Below are 8,053 nucleotides of genomic sequence, written 5' to 3'. Positions count from 1 at the left end.
CATTATATTCATACATTTTACTCGAATGGGTTCTCTGTCCTTCCTTCTCAAGGCATCGGCTACCGCATTTGCCTTCCCCGGGTGGTAACGAATCTCAAAGTCGTAATCATTCAATAATTCAATCCACCTACGCTGTCTCATATTCAGTTGTTTCTGATTAAATATGTGTTGAAGACTTTTGTGGTCGGTATATATAATACTTTTGACCCCATATAAGTAGTGCCTCCAAGTCTTTAATGCAAAAATAACCGCGCCTAATTCCAAATCATGCGTCGTATAATTTTACTCGTGAATCTTCAATTGTCTAGAGGCATAAGCAATCACCTTCGTTCGTTGCATTAATACACAACCGAGACCTTGCTTTGATGCGTCACAATAAATCACAAAATCATCATTCCCTTCAGGCAATGACAATATAGGTGCCGTAGTTAGCTTTTTCTTCAATAACTGAAACGCTTTCTCTTGTTCATCATTCCATTCAAATTTCTTCCCTTTATGCGTTAATGCAGTCAAGGGTTTTGCTATTCTGGAAAAGTCTTGGATGAACCTTCTGTAGTAACCAGCTAGTCCTAAAAACTGGCGTATGTGTTTCGGAGTTTTCGGGGTTTCCCACTTTTCAACAGTTTCTATCTTTGCCGGATCCACCTTAATACCTTCTTTGTTCACTATGTGACCGAGGAATTGAACTTCTTCCAACCAAAATACACACTTTGAAAATTTAGCGTACAATTCTTCCTTCCTCAATACTTCTAACACCTTTCTCAAATGTTCACCGTGTTCTTGGTCATTCTTTGAGTAAATAAGTATGTCATCAATGAAAACAATGACAAACTTGTCAAGGTATGGTCCACACACTCGGTTCATAAGGTCCATGAACACAGCTGGTGCATTAGTTAAACCAAACGGCATGACCATAAACTCGTAATGACCGTAACGTGTTCTGAAAGCAGTCTTTGGAATATCATCTTCTTTCACCCGCATTTGATGATACCCGGAACGTAAGTCAATCTTTGAATAAACAGACGAGCCTTGTAGTTGATCAAATAAGTCGTCGATTCTCGGTAGTGGGTAGCGGTTCTTGATGGTAAGTTTGTTCAACTCTCGGTAGTCGATACACAACCTGAATGTACCATCTTTCTTCTTGACAAACAAAACAGGAGCTCCCCACGGTGATGTGCTTGGTCGAATGAAACCACGCTCTAAAAGTTCTTGTAATTGGCTTTGCAGTTCTTTCATTTCGCTGGGTGCGAGTCTGTAAGGAGCACGAGCTATTGGTGCAGCTCCTGGTACAAGATCTATTTGAAATTCTACAGATCGATGTGGGGGTAATCTCGGTAATTCTTTCGGAAATACATCGGGAAATTCTTTTGCAATGGGAACATCATTGATGCTCTTTTCTTCAGTTTGTACTTTCTCGACGTGTGCTAGAATAGCATAGCAACCTTTTCTTATTAGTTTTTGTGCCTTCAAATTACTAATAAGATGTAGCTTCGTGTTGCCCTTTTCTCCGTACACCATTAAGGGTTTTCCTTTTTCTCGTATAATGCGAATTGCATTTTTGTAACAAACGATCTCTGCTTTCACTTCTTTCAACCAGTCCATACCGATTATCACATCAAAACTCCCTAACTCTACTGGTATCAAATCAATCTTAAATTTTTCGCTAACCAGTTTAATTTCTCGATTCCGACATATATTATCTGCTGAAATTAATTTACCATTTGTTAATTCGAGTAAAAATTTACTATCCAAAGGCGTCAATGGACAACTTAATTTAGCACAAAAATCTCTACTCATATAGCTTCTATCCGCACCCGAATCAAATAAAACGTAAGCAGATTTATTGTCAATAAGAAACGTACCCGTAACAAGCTCCGGGTCTTCATGTGCCTCTGCCGCATTAATATTGAAAACTCTTCCGCGGCCTTGTCCATTCGTGTTCTCCTGGTTCAGGCAATTTCTAATAATGTGGCCCTGTTTTCCACATTTATAACAAACTACATTGGCATAACTTGCTCCGACACTACTTGCTCCGCCATTACTCGTTCCGACACCATTTGTTCCTTTCGTTCTATTAACCCCTGGTCCGTAGACCTCACACTTCGCCGCGCTATGACCATTTCTTTTACACTTGTTGCAAAATTTGGTGCAGAACCCCGAGTGATACTTTTCACACCTTTGGCATAGCTGCTTCTGATTGTTGTTGTTGTTGCGGTTATTATTGTTGTTGGGATGATTGTTGTAGTTGCTATTGTTGTTGTTGTTGTTGTTGTTGTTGTTGTTGGGCCGTTTGTTGTAGTTGCGATGGATGTTGCGATTGTTGGGATAATTGTTGCGATTATTGTTGTAATTGCTGTTGTTGTTGTTTTGGTGATTCTTATCACCGTTTTCCTCCCACTTTCTTTTGACTTGCTTCACATTGGCCTCTTCAGCAGTCTGTTCTTTAATTCTTTCTTCAATCTGGTTCACTAGTTTGTGAGCCATTCTACATGCCTGTTGTATGGAGGCGGGCTCGTGTGAACTTATATCTTCTTGGATTCTTTCCGGTAATCCTTTCACAAATGCGTCGATCTTCTCTTCCTCATCTTCGAATGCTCCCGGACACAATAGGCACAATTCTGTGAATCGTCTTTCGTACGTGGTAATATCAAATCCTTGTGTTCGTAACCCTCTAAGTTCTGTCTTGAGCTTATTGACCTCGGTTCTGGGACGGTACTTCTCGTTCATCAAGTGCTTGAATGCTGACCACGGTAGTGCGTATGCATCGTCTTGTCCCACTTGCTCTAGATAGGTATTCCACCATGTTAACGCAGAACCTGTGAAGGTATGCGTAGCGTACTTCACTTTGTCCTCTTCAGTGCACTTACTTATGGCAAACACCGATTCGACCTTCTCGGTCCACCTTTTCAATCCGATCAGTCCTTCGGTTCCATCAAATTCTAAAGGTTTGCAGGCAGTGAATTCTTTGTAGGTGCATCCTACACGATTTCCTGTACTGCTAGATCCAAGGTTATTGTTGGTATGTAGCGCAACCTGTACTGCGGCTATGTTTGAAGCAAGAAAAGTACGGAATTCCTCTTCATTCATATTCACGGTGTGTCGAGTAGTAGGTGCCATTTCCTTCAAAATAGTCAAATGGAACAAGTTAATCATACAGAATATTAAGAGTAGTTAATAGTATTTCGTAGCATAATATGAACTCATTTATAAAAGCTTTTTCTTCATATTAGCGTTTTATAAGTTTAAATTCGGGTAGTACCTACCCGTTAAGTTCATACTTAGTAGCTAATATACAATTCAACTACTACAATTCTATATGAAAAACTGATTATAATAATATTTCGCGTTCAAACTTTTATACAATATTTTACAAACTTACAATACCGCTTATTTTACATAAAGCATGAAATATAGCACACAATAACTTTGATACAAGATAGTTGTGAAGATAATTCTAGCTAGTACACAAGTCGTTTAGCAAAGGCAATAAAGACACGTAATTCATACGTCCAGAAACAAGTTATGCATTCTGGTTTTACTAGGATTACTTCCCATCCTTGGTCTTGTGGAACATAACCGTTATGGCCGTTGATAAGACAGCGTGTTGTAACGTCGTCAAAGGGACGAGGGTTACGTAATGTCCAACAGTCCCGTAACAATCTAAAAACCTCATTTCTTACCCCAATTACCGACTCCGTCACTTGTGGAAACATTTTGTTTAATAGTTGTAGCCCGATGTTCTTGTTCTCACTTTGGTGAGAAGCGAACATTACTAATCCGTAAGCATAACATGCTTCTTTATGTTGCATGTTAGCCGCTTTTTCTAAATCACGAAGTCCAATATTCGGATATATTGAGTCAAAATAATTTCTTAACCCGTTGCGTAAAATAGCATTTGGGTTCCCCGCAATATATGCGTCAAAGTAAACACATCGTAACTTATGGGTTTCCCAATGTGCTATCCCCCATCTTTCAAACGAAAGTCTCTTATAAACCAAGACATTCTTGGAACGTTCTTCGAATGTCTTACAAACTGATCTCGCCTTAAATAGTTGTGCCGAGGAATTCTGGCCAACTCTAGACAAGATTTCATCAATCATGTCTCCGGGTAGGTCTCTTAAAATATTGGGTTGTCTATCCATTTTGTGTTTTTAAACTGTAAAATAGATAAGAGTTAGATTCATAAAAAATACTTATTAATACAAGCAATTTTTACATATATCATAAAGCATAAGCACACTATATTACATATATTACACCACACGAATACAACTATCTTATTCCGACTCGCTTGTTTCTTCTTCTTCGGTTTTTGGTTCGTTTTGCCAAGTTTCTAGGGATATATGATGTTCCCCTAATACGAGCCGTCGTTGTCCACATTGGTTTAGAAAAACCTGGTGGTTTAGAGGTTCCCGGGTCATTGTCACAACTTAAGGACTTCGGGGGTTGACGATACATATAAAGTTCATCGGGGTTGGAATTAGATTTCTCTATTTTTATGCCCTTTCCCTTATTATTTTCTTTTGCCTTTTTAAATTCAGTTGGGGTAATTTCTATAACATCATCGGAATTCTCGTCGGAATCCGATTCATCGGAGAATTGGTAATCCTCCCAATATTTTGCTTCCTTGGCGGAAACACCATTGACCATAATTAACCTTGGTCGGTTGGTTGAGGATTTTCTTTTACTTAACCGTTTTATTATTTCCCCCACCGGTTCTATTTCTTCATCCGGTTCCGATTCTTCTTCCGGTTCCGATTCTTCTTCCGGTTCCGATTCTTCTTCCGGTTCTGACTCTTCTTCCGGTTCCTCTTCGGGAACTTGTGAATCAGTCCACGAATCATTCCAATTTACATTTGACTCTTCATTATTATTAGGTGAGTCAATGGGACTTGTTCTAGAGGTAGACATCTATCACATAATATCAAACACGTTAAGAGATTAATATATCACATAATATTCATATGTTAAAAATATATAGTTTCCAACAAAAATGTTAAGCAATCATTTTTAAAGAAAACACGGTCGAAGTCCAGAATCACTAATGCATCCTAACAAACTCGATAAGACACACTAATGCAAATTTTCTGGTTCTCTAAGACCAACGCTCGGATACCAACTGAAATGTCCCGTTCTTATTGATTAAAAACGTTCCATATTAATTGATTTCGTTGCGAGGTTTTGACCTCTATATGAGACGTTTTTCAAAGACTGCATTCATTTTTAAAACAAACCATAACCTTTATTTCATAGATAAAGGTTTTAAAAAGCTTTACGTAGATTATCAAATAATGATAATCTAAAATATCCTGTTTACACACGACCATTACATAATGGTTTACAATACAAATATGTTACAACAAAATAAGTTTCTTGAATGCAGTTTTTACACAATATCATACAAGCATGGACTCCAAATCTCGTCCTTATTTAAGTATGCGACAGCGGAAGCTCTTAATAATCACCTGAGAATAAACATGCTTAAAACGTCAACAAAAATGTTGGTGAGTTATAGGTTTAACCTATATATATCAAATCATAGTAATAGACCACAAGATTTCATATTTCAATACACATCCCATACATAGAGATAAAAAATCATTCATATGGTGAACACCTGGTAACCGACATTAACAAGATGCATATATAAGAATATCCCCATCATTCCGGGACACCCTTCGGATATGATATAAATTTCGAAGTACTAAAGCATCCGGTACTTTGGATGGGGCTTGTTGGGCCCGATAGATCTATCTTTAGGATTCGCGTCAATTAGGGTGTCTGTTCCTAATTCTTAAATTACCAGACTTAATAAAAAGGGGCATATTCGATTTCGATAATTCAACCATAGAATGTAGTTTCACGTACTTGTGTCTATTTTGTAAATCATTTATAAAACCTGCATGTATTCTCATCCCAAAAATATTAGATTTTAAAAGTGGGACTATAACTCACTTTCACAGATTTTTACTTCGTCGGGAAGTAAGACTTGGCCACTGGTTGATTCACGAACCTATAACAATATATACATATATATCAAAGTATGTTCAAAATATATTTACAACACTTTTAATATATTTTGATGTTTTAAATTTATTAAGTCAGCTGTCCTCGTTAGTAACCTACAACTAGTTGTCCACAGTTAGATGTACAAAAATAAATCGATAAATATTATCTTGAATCAATCCACGACCCAGTGTATACATATCTCAGTATTGATCACAACTCAAACTATATATATTTTGGAATCAACCTCAACCCTGTATAGCTAACTCCAACATTTACATATAGATATAGAACATGTGTTTAGTTGATTTTTAAAAGTCAAGTTAGAAGGATTAACTTTTGTTTGCGAACAAGTTTAGAATTAACTAAACTATGTTCTAGTGATTACAAGTTTAAACCTTCGAATAAGATAGCTTTATATGTATGAATCGAATGATGTTATGAACATCATTACTACCTTAAGTTCCTTGGATAAACCTACTGGAAAAGAGAAAAATGGATCTAGCTTCAACGGATCCTTGGATGGCTCGAAGTTCTTGAAGCAGAATCATGACACGAAAACAAGGTCAAGTAAGATCATCACTTGAAATAAGATTGTTATAGTTATAGAAATTGAACCAAAGTTTGAATATGATTATTACCTTGTATTAGAATGATAACCTACTGTAAGAAACAAAGATTTCTTGAGGTTGGATGATCACCTTACAAGATTGGAAGTGAGCTAGCAAACTTCAAAGTATTCTTGATTTTATGTAACTAGAACTTGTAAAATATATGAAGAACACTTAGAACTTGAAGATAGAACTTGAGAGAGATCAATTAGATGAAGAAAATTGAAGAATGAAAGTGTTTGTAGGTGTTTTTGGTCGTTGGTGTATGGATTAGATATAAAGGATATGTAATTTTGTTTTCATGTAAATAAGTCATGAATGATTACTCATATTTTTGTAATTTTATGAGATATTTCATGCTAGTTGCCAAATGATGGTTCCCACATGTGTTAGGTGACTCACATGGGTTGCTAACAGCTGATCATTGGAGTGTATATACCAATAGTACATACATCTAAAAGCTGTGCATTGTACGAGTACGAATACGGGTGCATACGAGTAGAATTATTGATGAAACTGAACGAGGATGTAATTGTAAGCATTTTTGTTAAGTAGAAGTATTTTGATAAGTGTCTTGAAGTCTTTCAAAAGTGTATGAATACATATTAAAACACTACATGTATATACATTTTAACTGAGTCGTTAAGTCATCGTTAGTCGTTACATGTAAGTGTTGTTTTGAAACCTTTAGGTTAACGATCTTGTTAAATGTTGTTAACCCATTGTTTATTATAACAAATGAGATGTTAAATTGTTATATTATCATGATATTATGATATATAATATATCTTAGTATGATGTATATACAGTTAAATGTCGTTACAACGATAATCGTTACATATATGTCTCGTTTCGAAATCATTAAGTTAGTAGTCTTATTTTTACATATGTATTTCATTATTAATACACTTAATAATATATTTAATTATCATTTAACATAATTAACCAAGTGTATCAATATCTTAATATGATCGTTTTCGAGTTTCTTAAATTAATAGTCTCATTTTTATGTACATAATTATAATAAAATCATGTTAACTATATATATAACCATATATATGTCATCGTATAGTTTTTACAAGTTTTAACGTTCGTGAATCACCGGTCAACTTGGGTGGTCAATTGTCTATATGAAACATATTTCAATTAATCAAGTCTTAACAAGTTTGATTGCTTAACATGTTGGAAACATTTAATCATGTAATTATCAATCTCAATTAATATATATAAACATGGAAAAGTTCGGGTCACTACAATAAGGACGGGTCATCACAGGTGGTATCAGAGCGGTGGTCTTAGCGAATCAGGTCTTGCATTAGTGTGTCTAACTAATAGTTGTTTAGATACATTAAGTGAGTCCGGACTTCGACCGTGTCTGCATGTCAAAAGTTTTGCTTATCATTTTGTGTCGAAAATCATCTACTTATCATCCTTAG

The sequence above is a fragment of the Rutidosis leptorrhynchoides genome, chromosome 1 (assembly GCF_046630445.1).
Source record: "Rutidosis leptorrhynchoides isolate AG116_Rl617_1_P2 chromosome 1, CSIRO_AGI_Rlap_v1, whole genome shotgun sequence".
Lineage (NCBI taxonomy): Eukaryota > Viridiplantae > Streptophyta > Magnoliopsida > Asterales > Asteraceae > Rutidosis > Rutidosis leptorrhynchoides.
Note: the sequence above shows the minus strand (reverse complement) of the source record.